The 18,722-nt window shown below is 36.8% G+C and overlaps 1 long non-coding RNA gene across 1 annotated transcript; it reads left to right on the top strand.

Moving 5' to 3' along the window:
* The first annotated feature begins 2,969 nt into the window (after positions 1–2,969).
* LOC138886546 (uncharacterized) lies at positions 2,970–18,159 on the top strand. The gene is made up of 3 exons (XR_011405540.1): positions 2,970–3,612; positions 16,805–16,872; positions 17,876–18,159. It is a non-coding gene; the product is annotated as an uncharacterized lncRNA (long non-coding RNA).
* The last annotated feature ends 563 nt before the right edge of the window (positions 18,160–18,722 follow it).

Here is an 18,722-nt window from a genome sequence, read left to right as displayed (position 1 = left end):
TTAGTTGCGATGTGTGTGAATGAGTTGTACTTATGTATAATTCTCCATTAAAATTACCATTTTCATAATTGATTGGACAAGTATAATTACATAGTTAAATAAACTTTTTCAATTTAACATTTTAGATAAGTTTTAATGTGCGATAAACATATATGTAAAAATAAATATCAAATTTTAATTAATGAGGTAATAAAATAAATATATTTCCGTAAAAATATATATATTAATAAATAATATTATAAAAAGTTGATAACATTCTACTCATGTGAATATAAGAAAGTAGTTAGATATGAGCTTAAAAGTATTTTAAAGTAAATATATATACTAATGATTAGAAAACAGAACTAGTAAAATACAAAGTAAGAAATTTTTAATGTATGATAAATACATGTATGTAAAAATATATTAGATATTACTTAAAACAAGGTATTTAAACTATATTTTTTAAAATAAGAGTATTAAATAATTATAGTGTGGTAACTGATATCGTAAAGAATAACCATATTCAGCAATCTTTAAAATAACTCATATTTAATTTATAGTAATTAAAAAATATATATTTAATTTTTTGTCAACTCATATGAATATAATATGAAGTTTATATTTTGTTACAAAATATAAAAATTATAAAATTATATGAAAGCACACTATAAGCAACATGTTGGAAGGTTGAAAATTGAGAATACGAGAAACGGCGTAAAAGAAGTCGTACTAATATATTTGGGGGAAAAAGAGAATTAAAAAAGTTATATTAGTTTGTAATCATATAGTGTAATTGTCACGACTCGGAATCTCACCTTCGGGATCGTGATGGCGTCTAACATTTTATTTGCTAGGCAAGACAACGTTAGCTAGATTATTTAACCAATTTTAATAATTCAAAACAAAACATTAATGAAAATAAACTGAAATAGTCTGAAATGGAATAATAATACATATGACAATATCCAAACATCTCCCAGAATCCAGAGTCATGAATACACGAGCAACTAGAGTAGTACATATATGTCTAAAGCAAATACAATTGTTTGAGACTAGATAAACAGTATAATAATAAAGAAGGGGACTCCGGGGTTGCGGACGATGTGAGCTATATCCTAAGTCTACGAATATAGTTGAATCCGAGCAAAATACCATTAGACGCCGCTGGGATCCACACTAGTATTTGCAAAAGTTCAGAAGTATAGCATGAGTACAACAGACCCAATGTACTCCGTAAGTGTAGAGTCTAACCTCGACGAGGTAGTGACAAGGCTATGACAAGCCACCTACGTAAAATTCCCTCTTTCTTTCTCTCTCTTTCTCTCTCTCTCACCCTCTCTCGCTCTCTATATATATAATGTATATATGTAATGACCCGGCCGGTCGTTTCATGAGTTATAGCCCAGTTTTCCCCATTTCTGCTTCCTTATGTGTTCCTCAGCTGTATTTCATCGTATCGTATTGGTTGGTTCGGGTCTGGAGTAGTTTCGGTGTGGAATGAGACACTTAGTTTCTTTGATAAGGCTTAAGTCGGAAAAAGTCAACCGGTTGTTGACTTATGTGTGAACAATCTTGGATGTGAATTCTGATGATTCGGTTAGCTCCATTAGGTAATTTTGGACTTGGGAGCGCGTCCGGAATGTGATTTGGAGGTTCGTGGTAGAATAAGACTTGAATTGACGAAATTAGAAATTTGGCGATTCTCGGTCGACAATGGAAATTTTGATATCAGGGTCGAACTGGAATTCCGGAAGTTGGAATAGGTCCGTAGTTTTATTTGTGACGTGTGTGCAAAATTTCAGGTCATTCGGAGGTGAATTGGTGGGTTTCGGTATCGGTTGCGGAATTCAGAAGTTTAGAAGTTCTTAGGCTTAAACCGAGGTTGATTTGGTGTTTTGATGTTGTTTTGAGTGTTCCGAAGGTTCGACTAAGTTTGAATGTTGATATGTGACTTGTTGGTATATTTGGTAGAGGTCCCGAGGGCCTCGGGTTGATTTCGGGTGGTTGACGGATCAAGGATGGAATTTGGAGGAATGCTGAAGATTTGTTCTCAGTTGTCATAATCGCACCTGCGGAATGGGGACCGCAGGTGCGAGGTCCACAGAAGTCAAAGGGGACCACAGATGTGGGACTTGGAATCTGAAGCTGGACCGCATGTGCAGAAGGTGGAGCGCACCTGCGAGACCGCAGGTGCGGGGAATGGATCGCAGAAGCGGTCTTGGGCGATTAAGTGAAAATTGCAGGTGCGGTTGTTTTGATCGCGAAAGCGGTTGTGCAGGTGCGAGAAAAGGGCTTTAGGTGCGGGAATGCTTGGGCAGAAAGTATAAATTGGACCCTTCGCGAAATTTGAGTTATTTCCACCATTTTTATTCGAACTTGGAGCTTTTATGAAGAGTTTTGAAGAGGGAATCAAGGGGGTTTACATTGAGGTAAGTTACTTGTGTGAGCACCTAATTTTTTTCCCATATAAAAATAACTCCTAAAATATACCAAAAATAATTTTTAAGAATTTTAGAAGTTTTTTTCTTCTTTATTTAGTTGCATTTCATGCATTTTTTAAAAAAAATCATAAAAAAATCATAAAAAATATTACGTTTTAATTTCATGCCATCTTAGGTTCAATTTGCATCTAGGAATTAATTACATTGAGCAAAAATCACAAAAAATAGTCATTTTTACATATTTAGATTTTAGTCTTTAAAATTAGCATTTTTCTTTAGTTTTAAGTTAACTAGTTGTTTTAATGTTAGAAATAGATAAAGAATTTTAATTTTTACAAAAATAGATTGATTTAGAATTTTAATTAATTAAAGAAAAGAAAGAAAAAAAAAGAAAACAAAAGAAAAGGTTGTTTTTTTATATTGGGTCACTCCAAAGAGCAAATGCAATGGCCCAAATGTGATTCTTTTACCCTATTCCCACCTGGCCCAATAGCTCATTCCCCTCTCATTAAAAGACTCTCACCTTCCAAACCTAAAAGAGGACTAAGACCTAACACATCTGAGGAAACAGACCCTCCCCTTCTCGAAGAAAGCTGAAAACGGTGCATCTCCCCCATTTTGGTTTCCTCCATTCCTTCTTCTTCTAAAAATGACAATAAACAGACCCCAATCCCAAAAGAGTTCCTAAGCTAAAGCAAGAACCTTCAGACCCTTCTCTTTCACATAGAGGGCAACGGCGTTTCATTCTCCAAAAGAGGAGACGAATCTGAATTCTGATCCCTCCCTTTTTCTTCACAACAGAGATGAACGACCATCGCCCCACCTCTCAACTCACTCACCTCTCTCGTTCTTACACACTCACTCCTAAAGACGGGCTCACTAGCCTAAAAAACAAAACAAAAAATTCAAAAGCTATCAAAATTCGAGCTTGAGATCTGAGATTCTCAGCTTTACGATTCGAAGGAAAAACAAATTAAAAATAATAATTTTGAAGAGTGCATTCGTTGTTGCTGTCTCAAGGAGTTTTCTTCATTATTTTCTGAGTTTCATTTTCGTTTTCTGACTGCGAATCGAAGCCGAGTGTCGTTGTTCCTTCACTAGCCGGACATTGTTTCACTTGCGCAAAATTAGTTTGAATCAGATTCTGCTCTTTTTTGGATTATCCTTTGGTGTTTTCCTCTTCACCTAGGTCAGTTCTAAGTCCCTTTTTGTATCATTTTTGTTGAATGACCAAGACATGTTTAGATTCCTCTTGCATTTGATCTACTTGAATCTTGGTTTTGCACTGTTTGTTCGATTTCAATTTGGATGAATTGATGACATAGTCTAGGATGATACTTGTATGAACTACCTTGATTCCTACTTTCAGTTAAGTATGATTGTTAATCCTAGCTAGTCATGCTAACTCTATTTGCTTTCATCATGTTTCTATTCAACATATAATTGATCCTGCTTTTCTATTTTCTACTGAAACTGGTGGCGTCATAGCGGAAAACTATATATAGTTACAAGAGTAGTCTATAGGTTGCTTTTTCCTTCCCAAGCCTAATAAAGGCTCCTGTTGAATTTGAGCACTTATTCACTCTATTTTGAAACTTATGTAGCTGACGTTTGAAATGTAATTGAAGAATTGGTCATTATAGAATTCAATGATGTCCTTTGGTTAATGTAACTTCAACTTTTAACAAAGACAATTCGTGTTTAATTCCGCGATATAAAGCTTGTTAGATTATAATGTTAATCATGAACAAAGACTTCAATTTGAATGCTTTCAATGTTGACGGGCAAAGGTTCATGTTTGTTTGTTGTTTTAGTGTTATATCTGTATCTCCAAAGTTCATTCTTATTTGGAATGTGAAGGTTCTGTTTGATTGATTACGATTCTTGAAAGTTAAAGTGTCAGAAGTTTTTGTCTGTGAAGCCATTTTGGGGTGAATCATGTTATTAGGAGTGGAGATTTCTTTGTGAAAGGAATGTTAATTGCATCTTTTGCTCTCTGAACATTTTGGGCATTGATAGAAACTGTTTTCCTTGATCATCAGATTCCCAGGAAGTCTAGCTACTTAGAAAGCTACAATTGTTTGACATGTACTATTATTCAAAAGCGTCTTAAATCAAAAAAATAATCCTAAAACAGGCTGCAAGTAGTCTAGTAAGGTAATTGAACTTGCTAATAAATCCAATAGTTAGTCTTACACCTCTTCCACAAAGAACTTTCCATACTTCTCATGGCCTCGCAACAATCTCAAATTGGTTTAGGAAATAATTCAAATATCGTAGCTTGCTTTAGGCGTGTATTTCATGTGACCCGATCGTAACAACTTTGAACATTAATAAAATAAGCATGACGCGAATCGCGGGTGCATTTCATGTAGCGTGGTTTGCGGTGTGCTCCAAAACGGCAAGTGTACGATAATCGTAACTTGTTCAAGAAATAATTCCATAAATCCTAAAAGCGGTTTAAATAAACAAAAGCAGTTATAAAGTTAAAATGCACAATAGGTTTAAAACATGTAATAAATAAGATAATTAGGCCAATTATTGATAGTTAAGTGACCGTGCTCGAACCACGGAACCCGGGAATGCCTAACACCTTCTCATGGATTAACAGAATTCCTTACCTAGATTTTCTGGTTTCGCAGACTTTTAAATAAAGTCAAATTCTCCTCGATTTGGGATTTTTAAAATAAAGCGGTGATTGGGACACCAAATAAATTATTCCAAGTGGCGACTCTGAAAAATAAATAAATTAATCTCATTTTGATTTATGTCACTTTAATTGGAAAAACTCCCTTATATATCCCTCTCGGATGGTAAAAAGGAGGTGTGACAGCTCTGGCGACTCTGCTGGGGAAAAGAACCCAGAACTTCTGATTCAAGGTTTAAGAATTCGAGCTTAGAATAATTGTTATACTTGACTTTATTTATTATCTGATTTTTACATGTTTGAGCTTAATGTGCTAAATGTCGTTTTTACCGCTTTGATATGGTTTGGACTGTATATAAATTGTTACGAAACCCTCTTCTCCCTGAGTCTTCCAAATCATCTAGGAAGTGTGCACTTCGTGTGACTTCTTTTCTGTTAGAGTCATATCCCAATTTTAGAACGAGGTTCGGACAAGTTGCAAAGCCGGTGAAGCTTCTGTATTCCCGGTACGCTGCCCCCCTCCCCCCGACTCGAGCTGTCCGCTCGGGTAAGCCAGGTCTCGAACAATACACCCAAATTTTAAACCTAGAATAACATTGTCTCATGCTGGATCCCTAGTAGGTACGTTTGTTTGCATCACATGCATCTGACTTTGGGGACTCAACACAGGTGTTGGGTCTGTCTAGGACAGGTGTACCCAAATTAAAAAGACCATCATGATTCATCTTACGTGCTACCTGCTCATCTATTTGCTTCGGCTTGCATGTTGACCGACTTCTAGAATAGGGAAAGAAAATTAAAAAAAAAAGAGAAGAAAATAAAAATAAAAAATAAAAACAAGAGTGAGAGGTAGGTATTTGAAAAATTCCGAAACTCTATCGAAATTCTGAAAAAAAAGGGAAAAAGAAAAGACAAGGTCATTTCAAAATGAGCCCAAAATATTCAAGTGTCATATTTCCCTGTTTCGTCAAAACTGACCGAACTACGCAGGTCTAATTCTCACCGGATGTGAAATACGTAGGCAAACCTTATCGGTTCCGACCCCAATTTTTAAAAATCCAAAAAAAAAAACAATTCCTTTAGTTCCTTCTTTAGAAATCTTTCCTTAAAAAATTCAAAAGAAAAGGAAGAAGTTTTTTTAAAACTCAAAAAAAGTAGTTTCCTTCTTTCTGAAGTCTTTCATACGGAAAAAGAAATAAAAAGAAAAAAAGAAAATAAAAAAAATACAAAACAAATCCCAAAAAAAAAACAGAAACAAAAATCCAAAAATATTTTTTTCTTCTTCAGAAGTCTTTCTTTTGTAAATGTCCATAAAAATTTGAGAAATAAAGTCCAAAAATATTTTTGCTTTTCTTTGAAAGTACTTTCGGAAATTAAAAAAAAAAAAAGAGAAACTCAGAAATCCGAAATATTTTCTTAAAAGTCCTTCTTTCGAAAATCCACAAGTCAAATCAAAATTCAAAAAAGAACAAAAATAGTTTTCTACCTTTTTAAGAAGTCTTTTCCCAAAAATTCAAAAAAAAAAAAGTAGAATAAAAATAAATCTTTTCTTTGTTTAAAAGTCTTTCTTTCAAAAAAAAAATTTAAAATTGAAGTTTAAAAATATTTTCGTTTTTCTTTAGAAGTACTTTTGTAAATTTAAAAAAAAAAAAAAAACTCAGAAGTCCAAAATATTTTCTTAAAAGTCCCTCTTTCGAAAATTTAAGAGGCAACATCCAAAATCCAAAAAAAAAAATATTTTTCTTTCTTCTTTAGAAAAAGAGAAAAAAAATAAAAATTCAAACAAAAATATTTTCCTTTTACTTTTGAAATTCCATATGTTCAAATCAAAAGAAAAAGAAATTTCAGAAGTCTTTCTTTCAAAAAAAAAAGTCAAAATCAAAAATCCAAAAAATATTTCTTTTCTTCTTTTAAAGCATTTCTTTCGAAAATTCAAAAAAAACAAAACAAAGAATTGAAAAAAAAAATTGTCTCAAAGCTTTCATGGTTTGAGTGTTATAAAAAAAACTAAAAAAAATATAGAAAAAATGAGTTAGTTTATTTACTCCATTTTCAATCTCCCTAAACTACGCAAGATCTGATTCATGCGGCATCATGATACGTAGGCAATCCCTGTCGGATTTGATCATAGCCATAAAATTAATTGAGTGAAAAATAAACTGAAAAAAAGAGAAAAATTTGAGTGAAAAAGAAAAGAGTAAAAAAGAAAAAAAGAAAAAAAAAGAGCGACATAAAAGAAAAGAGCTACAGAAACAAAACCAAAATCAAGAGTGATTAGAGAGAAGCAAAAATGAAAATAAGTGCAGATTGAAAAAAGAAGAAGGTTAGATTAAGGCAGGGATGAAATATGCAACTCGTTCAAACACATAGTAGAAACGTTTAACTGTTTAGGTGCATTGCATCCCAATATGCATTTTCCTATATGTTAAGCGTCTTAAAACTAACAAGGTTATTGGATGTGCAAATTAGCCAGGTTCTGTTTAGGTGGTTGGTTTTGTTGGTAATCTGGCTTCCCATCCTTACTTCACAACAAAGGAAAGGTTCATATGGCCTCTGAAAGCCATCTACAAATCATCGATCCTAAGGATAGCCCAACACTGGCTATTCCACAACCAGAATCAGCAGTTGCTGAAAAGAATAGGATGTTGCATCTCTGCATATTGGAAATGTGGGACGCCTGGTCTAATGGTAGAGAACCGCTAAGTGCAATCCCTGGGTTTCCTGAGTTTATCCTCGGGTCAGGTGAGGTTACCAACGCCCCTGTGCCTAACCCGCTCATCTCATGCGGGCACCCTCCAATGCCGTCCAATGTTCCTGACATGCCTTCTGTGGTTCGCCCCCAGGTGCCAGTTTTCTGGGCACCTCTAATATTGTTCTCTACAGCACCAGTCTGCACCAGAGCACAACCAACTTTATCACGACAGTATATTGAGCCTCCAATGCTCACCTTTCAGGGTCCACAGCTTCAATTAGAAATAACTTATGTGGCCCCGTACTCTTTCGCTCAACCTCCGCAATATGATCTCTCGGTGGAGCAAGAAAAGGTTGTTAAAAATCCCGAGCAAGAGGAAATGACTCAGAAGATAAAGAGCGTGGAACAAAGCCTGAAAAACATGCAAGGTCTGAGCGGCCAAAAGAGTGTCTCATACTCTGACCTCTATATGTTTCCACATGTCCACTTGCCAGCTGGCTTCAAGATGCCAAAATTTGAAAAGTACGGCGGGCATGGAGACTCGGTCGCTCACCTGAAGCGATACTGTAACCAATTGAGAGGCGTTGGTGGAAAAGAGGAGCTGCTAATGGCATATTTTGGGGAAAACCTCACCGGAATCGCTTCTGAGTGGTATACGGATCAAAAATTACCCATTGGCATGTGTGGGACGTTATGGCTCGAGATTTTGTCCGCCAGTTCCAATATAATATGAACATCGCTTCCAACAGGAAACTCTTTGACCAATTTGAAAAAAAAACTGCGGAAAGCTTCTGCGAATATGTTGTCAAATGGCGTGAGCAAGCTGCCAGGGTAAAGCCTCCAATGGACGAATCAGAAATGGTTGAGATTTTCTACAGGCCCAAGAGGCGGACTACTTCTAGAATATGATATCCGTTATGGGTAAGCCTTTCACTGAGGCTATCAAAATTGGGGAAATGTTTGAAAACGGTTTAAAAACAGGGCGAATCTTGAGTCATGCTGCTTTTAAGGCCACCTCAAAGGCTGCTCAAAATGGTTCAAAGGTTTTGATGAACAACAATGGGAGTGAAGAGGGAGCCATGATGGATTCAAGCTCGAGGGGGCCCACAGGTCATTCAACCAATCATATGTGCCTCCTATGGTCCCAACACACTATTATCCCCTTCAAGATGATGCTTATATTGTTGCACCGCCTCCTTACGTGGTGATGAGCGCGCAACCTTACATGCGGCCACAACATTATACACAAAACCAAGCTCCACCTCCCAGAAATGCCCATTCTTACCAAGCTCTATATAATTCCCAATCAAATGATCCCCAGTGCAATCCTAGCCTAAGAGAGCCTTTCAAAAGAATCAGTTCACCCCTATTGGTGAATCGTATTCAAGCTTGTTCCAAAAGCTAATCAGACTAGATCTGTTGCAGCCAGTGGCCCCGAACCGACCGAACCCCGAGTCCCCCTCGCACTGAGCTGATGCTAGATGTGAATACCAATTTGGAGCAGTGGGACATAGTTCGGAGGATTGTTGGACCTTTAAAAAGGCAATTAAAGACTTGATTGAAGCTGAAAGAATCGTTTTTGGGATGAAGAAGCTTCTGATGTGATAAACAATATGTTGACTGCTCACAACACTGGGCCAATAGTCGGAATGATTTGTAAAGATGAGGAATTTGATCCGGCATTGAAGGCTATTGCAACCATTGCCGAGACAAAAGAAAAGCCGAAAAACGGTCGCCAAGCCTGAAAGTTCACCATCAGACGGGAGTCTCTGTAGCCAGTCTTGCTATCCTTTCTGCATCCGGATTATCTCAGGGTGTGATCCGAACGTTTTACTTTATTGTCTTACTTTCCGATGTAAACCCTTCTATCTTTAAAATTCAAAAAAAAAATCAATCAAAAACAAAAAAAAATCAAATGAAATTCTTCCAGGGATGTCTCTTTTCATAATCTCGTCATTTTTTCTTATTCTCTTCTCAGTTCTGTTAAATGTATATTTCAACAACATGACATGCTTGCGGACTTCATGCCCAGATCCTGAAACACTGTCAGACCTCGAAATAATGAATCAAGAATTAGTTCGCAATGAAGATAAGTTAAGGAAATAAAACAAAGAGTTGGAACAGTTGAAGGAAAATTCGTTCCTGATTGGAAAGGCTCATACATTGTAACAAGAGTACTGCCAAAAGAGTGCGTTGTACTTGGGACACATCGAAGGAAATGTCCCTGAAACAACTGTCAATGCAAATGCAGTCAAAATGTACTATGTTGGATCCTCTATAAAGCATTAAGGTTCTCTGATTGGGATGAAGAAGGCTTTCTTTCTCACTATCCAAACACTATCAACCCTTTGCAAACCCTTTGAGCCGATTACTTTTCTTTGATTACCCTCTTTAGAACCTGAAAGTGTTATTGAAAAAATTAAAAATTAAAAATAAAATGAAATGTAGAAAAAAATGAAAAAGGAAAAGAAAAGGAAAGATAAAAAAAAAGGGAAGAAAAGACAAAGAAAATGAAAAAAAAAACTGAAAAAAGAGAGAAAAAAGGAAAGGAAAAAGAAAGAGAAAACAAAACAAAACAGAAAAACAAAAGAAAAATCAAAAACAATTCCTGAACTACGTTCAACTTGATTCCGAAAGGATACATAGGCAGTCTCTCTCTGGGGTTCAGTTACACCAAAATAAAAATCCAAAATTCCCCAAAAGTTAAAACTGGGGCAGAAGTTACTATGGTTCGGCGATGGTTGCGCCTGAAAGGTTCCAAAGTTGTAATTCAATCCAAATTCTTTTTACCCCAAATCCTATTCAAGTCCTTCTGATCAATCGGTGAGAATGTTCAAGGATCGGAGAATGCAGGTACTTGGATCCGATGCAATCAAAATGAGAGAAATAAAATGAGAGACTCTTATTGGTAAAAACCCACACGGGGCACCGTAAGGCGATGGTAAGCAGAGAAATTGAAAATGAGAGGCTCTTGTTAGTGAAAACTCGCAAAGAGCACTATAAGGCGATGGTGAGAAGAGAAATAAGAGAGGCCAGCTCGTGAAAACCCGCAAAGGGCACCCCTGATCGAAAAGAGGATCCTCACAGCCATCGGCATCAACAGAGTCCTGGCAAGGTTTCTCGATTTTGAGGAAAAGTTGTGATGAATTTCTGAGAGTCGGACGGTTTACAGAGATCAGACATCCAGTCGAAAAGGCATGTCATATTCATTGAAGTCCACATGTACTTCAGATAAGTCCTTCTTTCCTTTCCCCGAAAGGGACACTTTTTGTTTTAAACTCATTCTCCATTCCATTGTCTGTTTTCTTTTGAATCCCTTTCGGTCTAATTCTATTCCGGAACTAAGACAAAGAAAGGATGGTAAGACTGATTTACAGGGTTCTCATTTGATACAAACTCATATGCAAAAAGGCACCCAACCTCGTAAGGGGCATCAAGTCGACCTCGACCGGCCATGGCGGCTGATGTTTCGAAATCAAAACTCTTAGAAGGAGAAAATCAAATTGAAGTGCCTATAAAGGTACATGAAGTTGAAGAGGTTAAGTCCCAAGCGACTAGCCATTGCAGCAAAGTTTGAGGAGCCAAAAGTTCCCTAATGCTCCGAAGTTTTAAAAAAAAAAAAAAAGAAGAAGAAGAAGAAGAAGAAGAAGAAGAAGAAGAAGAAAAACAACAAGTAAGAAGGGAAAGGCCTACTAAGGCAAAATAAAATCGAAAAGGTTGAGTCTCATCGACCAATAGTCATGGCAAAGTCTGTAAAAGCCAGAGTGTCTCAAGGGTCAGAAATGCAATAGGTATTCAGGAAAACAACCAGTTACAGATGAAAGGGGCCAAGATCAAGTGGTTTAAATAATCAAGGTCACAAAACCAACCACCGTTTCGAACTGATAATTGTTCTTTGTTTGAAAGAGAAACAAGTGCAATCCAAAGCAACCTTATAAGAAGCAGGTGCAACCAAAAGAAACTGCGCAAGGGCTAGAAACAACTCTGCAGCAATGATCAATCCAAAAGGGAAGTCTCCTCCAAATTTTTTCCTGCATTTTATTCATTTTCTTAAATAAAAAAATGCCAAAAATGAAATGAAAAGAAGAAGAAGAAGAAAGATTCAAAATCATGGTAGCATATGGTTTCCAGTCTCTAGCTACGTCTTTTCCAATATAGGGTCTCATTCCCTAGCCGATGCCAGCATAACCTGGTAATTTTTTCCAACATAGGATCCTATTCCCTAGTCGATGCCAGCATAACCTGGTAATCTTTCCAAACATAGGGTCCCACTCCCTAGTTGATCCCGACATAGCCCGAGGACCTTTCCGGCATAATCCGATGAATTCCCTGGCATAACCCAAGGACCTTTCCGGCATAACCCGATGACTTCTCCGGCATAACCCGAGGACCTTTCTGGCATAACCCAATGACTTCCCCGGCATAACCCGATGACTTCCCCAGCATAACCCAAGGACTTTTCCGGCACAACCCGATGACCTTCGCCGGCATAACCCGAGGACCTTTCCGGCATAACCCGATGACTTTCCTGGCATAACCCGCTGACTTTCCCGACATAAACCGAGGACCTTTCCAGCATAACCCGATGACTTTCCCGCCATAACCCGAGGACCTTTCCGCCATAACCCGATGACTTCCCCGGCATAACCCGATGACTTCTCCGGCATAACCCGAGGACCTTCCCCGGCATAATCCGATGACCTTCCCTGACATAACCCGATGACCTTTCCAGCATAACCCGATGGCCTTTCCCAGCATAACCCGATGACTTCTCCGGCATAACCCGAGGACCTTTCCGGCATAACCCGATGACTTCCCCGGCATAATCTGATGACTTCCTTGGCATAACCTGAGGACTTTTTTGGCATAACCCGATGATTTTTCCAGCATAACCTCGTAAGTTTTTCCAACATAGGGTCTCATTCCCTAGCTGATGCAAGCATAACCTGGTAATCTTTTCCAACATAGGGTCTCACTCCCTAGCTTTGCTAGTATAACCTGGTAATCTTTTCCGGCACAGGGTCACATTCCTTAGTTGATGCCAACATAACCTAGTAATCTTTCCAACTTAGGGCCTCCGATCCCCATTTGATTTTATTTTAGATATAAGGCTCCATTCCCTAATATCTTTTTTTCCAAGGATACACAATCCTGATTTTACTGCTTTCAATAAAGATTTAGATTTTTGTTACAATAACTCACGAAAGTTTCCTAGTCAAAACCGGGGCAGAAAAATTTCGTTTGTTTGTTTGTTTTGGTGCATGAGCAAGTTTTTGCCTTGAGGCACAAGTTTCGAGACGACCAAAAGAAGTCTCGATCCAGAATAAAATAAAGTGAAACAAAGTGCAAAGGCGAAAAACATATGGACTGCTCCAGAGGCGGATCTAGAGCAAAGGTTACGGGTTCCCGTGAACCCAGTAACTTTTGCATAGACCCTATATTTGTACTAAAAAATTCATTAAAAATATAAAAGTATTTAGCTTGGAACTCAGTTCGTTGGTCCAGTTATCATGTTGATTAACTTGAGATTGTTATAGGAACCCATAAGCTTAAAATTATGGATCCGCATCTGGACTGCTCAAGGCATGATTGAAGCTGCAAGCCTTGCAAGTCCCGTCTTGTTTCAAAAATTAAAGAAGAATGAACTAGCACCTGCAACTAATGAGCATCAAGATTCAGATTAGAGTCCGCATCCAGTCAAGACTCAAGATCGAGCTCCAGAAAATTTATATATAGGAATCTTGTAACTCGTAGCTGATAGGCTTAGTTAGTTTAGTTTTTATTTTCATTTTGGTGTAATAAGGAGCTCAGCAAGCAGAAACAGCAGCAACAACTGTGAAATCACAGTTTCTCAGTAGTCCCAGCTACCAAAACTTTCAGTACTACACCGACCTGATTCCTTTATAGCCAACAATATGTAGGCAACCTCCGAAGCAAGGTTCGATCAAACTTTTTCAAAATGCTTCCAAATGGAGTTTTAAACGGGCAAAAATTGCTCGTAGTTGCTCACTTTATCTTTGCCCGAAAATTCTTCATGTTTCTGAGCAAAGAGGAGCAGCTGTGAGCACCTAATTTTTGCCCCACATGAAAATAACTCCTAAAATATACCAAAAATAATTTTTAAGGAATTTAAGAAGTTTTTTTTTTCTTTATTTAGTTGCATTTCATGCATTTTTTTTAAAAATCATAAAAAATTATTACGTTTTAATTTCATGTCATCTTAGGTTCAATTTGCATCTAGGAATTAATTATATTGAGCAAAAATCACAAAAAAATAGTCATTTTTACATATTTAGATTTTAGTCTTTAAAATTAGCATTTTTCTTTAGTTTTAAGTTAACTAGTTGTTTTAATATTAGAAATAGATAAAGAATTTTAATTTCTATAAAAATAGATTGATTTAGGATTTTAATTAATTAAAGAAAAGAAAGAAAATAAAAGAAAATGCTGTTTTTTATTGGGTCACCCCAAAGATCAAATGCAATGGCCCAAATGTGATTCTTTTACCCAATTCTCACGCCTGACCCAATAGCTCATTCCCCTCTCATTAAAAGACTCACCTTCCAAACCTAAAAGAGGACTAAGCACTAACACATCTATCCCAAAAGAGTTCCTAAGCTAAAGCAAGAACCATCAGACCCTTCTCTTTCACATAGAGGGCAACGGCGTTTCATTCTCCAAAAGAGGAGACGAATATGAATTCTGATACCTCCCTTTTTCTTCACAACAGAGATGAACGACCATCGCCCCACCTCTCAACTCACTCACCTCTCTCGTTCTTACACACTCACTCCTAAAGACGGGCTCACTAGCCTCAAAAACAAAACAAAAAATTCAAAAGTTGTCAAAATTTGAGCTTGAGATCTGAGATTCTCAGCTTTACGATTCGAAGGAAAAACAAACAAAAAAATGGTTTTGAAGAGTGTATTTGTTACTGCTGTCTCAAGGAGTTTTCTTCATTATTTTCTGAGTTTCAATTTGGTTTTCTGACTGAGATTCGAAGCCGAGTGTTGTTATTCCTTCACTAGCCGGACGTTGTTTCACTTGAGCAAAATTAGTTTGAATCAGATTCTGCTCTTTTTAGATTCCTCTTGCATTTGATCTACTTGAATCTTGGTTTTGCACTGTTTGTTCGATTTCAATTTGGATGAATTGATGACATAGTCTAGGATGATACTTGTATGAACTACCTTGATGCCTACTTTCAGTTAAGTATGATTGTTAATCCTAGATAATCATGCTAACTCTATTTGCTTTCATCCTGTTTCTATTCAACATATAACTGATCCTGCTTTTCTATTTTCTACTGAACCTGGTGGCGTCATAGAGGAAAACTATATGTAGTTACAAGAGTAGTCTATAGGTTGATTTTTTCTTCCCAAGCCTAAAAAAGGCTCCTGTTGAATTTGAGCACTTATTCACTCTATTTTGAAACTTATGTAGCTGACATTCGAAATGTAATTGAAGAACTGGTCATTATAGAATTCAATGTTGTCCTTTGGTTAATGTAACTTTAACTTTGAACAAAGACAATTCGTGTTTAATTCCGCGATATAAAGCTTGTTAGATTATAATGTTAATCATGAACAAAGACTTCAATTTGAATGCTTTCAATGTTGACGGGCAAAGGTTCATGTTTGTTTGTTGTCTTGGTGTTATATCTGTATCTCCAAAGTTCATTCTTATTTGGAATGTGAAGGTTCTATTTGATTGATTACGATTCTTGAAAGTTAAAGTGTTCGAAGTTTTTGTCTGTGAAGCCATTTGGGGTGAATCATGTTATTAGGAGTGGAGATTTCTTTGTGAAAGGAATGTTAATTGCAGCTTTTGCTCTCTGAACGTTTTGGGCATGGATAGAAACTATTTTCCTTGATCATCAGATTCCCAGGAAGTCTAGCTACTTAGAAAGCTGCAATTGTTTGACATGTACTATTATTCAAAAGCGTCTTAAATCCAAAAATAATCCTAAAACAGGCTGCAAGTAGCCTAATAAGGCTGCAAGTAATGTTCAAAAAGAACTTTTCATACTTCTCATGACCTCGCAATAATCTCAAATTGGTTTAGGAAATAATTCAAATATCGTAGCTTGCTTTAGGCGCGATTAATAATAAATCATCGTAACTTTGGGTAGGGTTCCCGTGGCATAATCACGATACATAATTCCCAAATTCAGGTATACATTTTTCATGTGACCCGATCGTAACAACTTCGAACATTAATAAAATAAGCATGTCACGAATTGCGGGTGCATTTTATGTAGCGTGTTTGCGGTGTGCTCCAAAACGGCAAGTGTACGATAATCGTAACTTGTTCAAGAAATAATTCCATAAATCCTAAAAGCGATTTTAAATAAATAAAAGCAATTATAATGTTAAAATGTACAATAAGTTTAAAACATGTAATAAATCAGATAATTAGGCTAATTATTAATAGTTAAGCGACCGTGCTCGAACCATGGAACCCGCGAATGCCTAACACCTTCTCTCGGGTTAACAGAATTCATTACCTAGATTTTCTGGTTTCGCAGACTTTTAAATAAAGTCAAAATTCTCCTCGATTTGGGATTTTAAAATAAACCGGTGACTTGGGACACATTCCAAGTGGCGATTTTGAAAAATAAATAAAATAATCCCATTTCGATTTATGTCACTTTAATTGGAAAAACTCCCTTATATATCTTTTTTGGGTGGTAAAAAGGAGGTGTGACAACTTGAGCTTAATACTTGTGATTATGGTAATTTTCAGTTGTTTAAGCATGAAAATAGTAGAAATTAGGGATGAAATTGAGGGGATTAGGGCTTGAAATTGGAGAGTTTGATTTGGGGATTTGAGGGACCATTTGATGTCGGATTTTGATGAAATTGGTATGTATAGACTCGTGAGTGAAAGGGGTTTCCTATTTTGTAATTTTTGTCGGATTCCAAGATGTGAGCCCAGGGGCCGGGTTTGGGTGAATTTCGGGATTTTAGTATGAATTGATAGTTTCTCGTAAGGAATTGGTTCCTTGGCCTATATTGATTACATTGTATTACTTTTGGTTAGATTCGAGATATTTGGAGGACGATTCCAGAGGAAAGGGCATCGCGGAGTAGGAACTTGACCGGTTTGAGGTAAGTAATGATTGTAAATCTAGTCATGAGGGTATGAAACCCCGAATTTTACATTGTTTTACTGTTTTGAGGTGACAAGAGTATGGGCGTGCACCGTTGGGGATTGTGACTTGGTCCGTCCTGTAGCAACTATTAAGTTGTGTATTTGGCTGAAACTATCTGATACTTATGTGTTGTAGAAAGAATTTTTGTAAATTGGGTTGAATGCCATATTTAGGCTTCGTGCCAAAGCTGTTTGGACCCTTAGGGGACTTTTCTTATTATCCTCTCACTATTTTTGATTGAAAATCTATACTTAGTCATGCTATGTTTACTGATTTCATAACTCAGTCTTTATTACACCGTTTTGATGCATATAAAATGTTATTTTAGGCTGAGCACCCTGGTTTTTACTGATAGCCCGAGTGGCTTGAGAGGATTATGACTGAGTGAGGCCGAGGGCCTATAATTGTGAGGACATTTAGAGTTAGCACGTGAGTTGTCCGTGCAACACATGAGTTATCCGTGCGGATCCTGATATTGATACTTTAGCACGTGAATTATCCGTGCAACACGTGAGTTATCAATGCGGATTATAGCGTTTGGGCTGAAGGAGCCCCTCCGGAGTCTGCACACCCCAAGTGAGCGCGGGTACCCTGAGTGAGTGATATGAGATATGAGATATGAGATATGCCCGATGGGCCGTATATGAGTGACTGTGAGGTTTGCCCGAGGGGCTGATTCTGAGTGATTTTGTGCCCGAGAGGCTGTCTTTGATTTTCATCACTTTTACCCTCATTTGTATTGAGTCTCTGTTGAAACTGTTGAAAAATATCTTCAAATAATTTTACCGAAAACTAGATTTTAAACGATATGATTTGACTCATATACTGATTTGAAAGCATGTTGTAATTACTGAGATTTCATGATGTGGACTTATGTGTTTCCTACACCTCAGTCTTTATTTACTTTTATTACTTACTAAGTTGGTGTACTCACGTTACTTCCTGCACCCTGTGTGCAGATCCAGGGATTGCTAGACGTGCTTGGGAGCGTTGATTTTCATCCGTCGCAGATATTTTGGAGTTGGCAAGGTAGCTGCATGGTGATCGCAGCCTTGCTCTTCTCCCTCCTATATTCCTATAGATATTATTAGATGATTTCCATACTGTATTAGTCTTAGAATTTTGGACAGTTTTTAGTAGATGCTCTATGACTTGTGACACCCCGATGTCGGGCTTTTCATTCCGTACTTGTTGATACCCAATTTTTCCCTAGGTATTTTTTTATATACTCAAATACTTTCAAAATGGCATGTGTATGCATATATGAGCATGCCCAAGAGTTTTCGTATTTTCCCCTAATTTTTAAGATTTTAAAATTAGTTTATTGTCTATTTCAGTAGTACAAAATCCAGTAATTGCTCTCCAAATTATCATTTTTTGTGAATAATTTACTTCCATTCTCATATTTACACCAAAATATAATTAAGTTAATTTTTGCATATTTTTACAAATTTATTGGGTATTTTAAGGCTAAATTGCATATAATTGCAATTATAACCTATTTTACGATTAACAACATTTTATAATTATAAAATCATTTTCAGTATTTTTATATTAATATTTATATATTATTAATTAGTTCAGTGCTTTTAATTTGTTTTTAAAATTATTTTAACTATTTTATATAACATAAAAGGGGGAAATTGGCTATTTAACACATAGCCCATTATTATTTCACTTTTAGCCCCAATTTAACCCCACCCCATCAGATTTAATTTAACCCAAGACCCAACCAAATTCACCCCAGCCCAACTCTAAACTAACCCAGCCCAACTCCGAACTAATCTGAGCCAGGTTCACAGCCAG

Source organism: Nicotiana sylvestris, chromosome 2 (genome assembly GCF_000393655.2).
Source record: "Nicotiana sylvestris chromosome 2, ASM39365v2, whole genome shotgun sequence".
Lineage (NCBI taxonomy): Eukaryota > Viridiplantae > Streptophyta > Magnoliopsida > Solanales > Solanaceae > Nicotiana > Nicotiana sylvestris.
This window is presented reverse-complemented; position numbering and strand designations above follow the sequence as displayed.